Here is a 514-nt window from a genome sequence, read left to right on the forward strand (position 1 = left end):
CTTATTAACAAAGCAGAACTACTCAGAGTTAAACTCTGCGTTAGAATGTCTCGTGGCCTAAATGCTTAGAATTTAATATTTAGCTTTTTCAGACTCATTTTTCTCATTGAAAATGAATATTTTCTGTCAGAATCCTTAAAAACCTTTGTGTTTTCATCCTTTTACTGCTCATTTCATCTGTTGTTCTAATTTAGATTTTTACCTTGTTTGTGCTCATTTTAACTTCCTTCAGCATCTTTCAGTTTCTTTCTGCTAATTTCAACTTTGATCATCTAGTTTGAGCTTTATATACTCACTTTAGATGAATCTAAATGATCAGGGTTGTATGACTGAAAGAGGACAAAAACATTTTCAGTAATTTTTGTATTTACAGCAGGATTGATGATTTATTTGATCACTTTAAATCAGGGGGTATAGCTCAGCGGTAGAGCATTTGACTGCAGATCAAGAGGTCCTCAGTTCAAATCTGGGTGCCCCCTGATAAAGCTTAATCTTTGATGCATCTCAGTAATCC

General features: G+C 33.9%; 1 non-coding gene across 1 annotated transcript; it reads left to right on the forward strand.

The window, feature by feature from the left end:
* The first annotated feature begins 407 nt into the window (after positions 1–407).
* On the forward strand, positions 408–479 carry trnac-gca (transfer RNA cysteine (anticodon GCA)). The gene has a single exon. It is a non-coding gene; the product is annotated as a tRNA-Cys (tRNA).
* The last annotated feature ends 35 nt before the right edge of the window (positions 480–514 follow it).

Source organism: Austrofundulus limnaeus, unplaced genomic scaffold (genome assembly GCF_001266775.1).
Source record: "Austrofundulus limnaeus strain Quisiro unplaced genomic scaffold, Austrofundulus_limnaeus-1.0 Scaffold1310, whole genome shotgun sequence".
Lineage (NCBI taxonomy): Eukaryota > Metazoa > Chordata > Actinopteri > Cyprinodontiformes > Rivulidae > Austrofundulus > Austrofundulus limnaeus.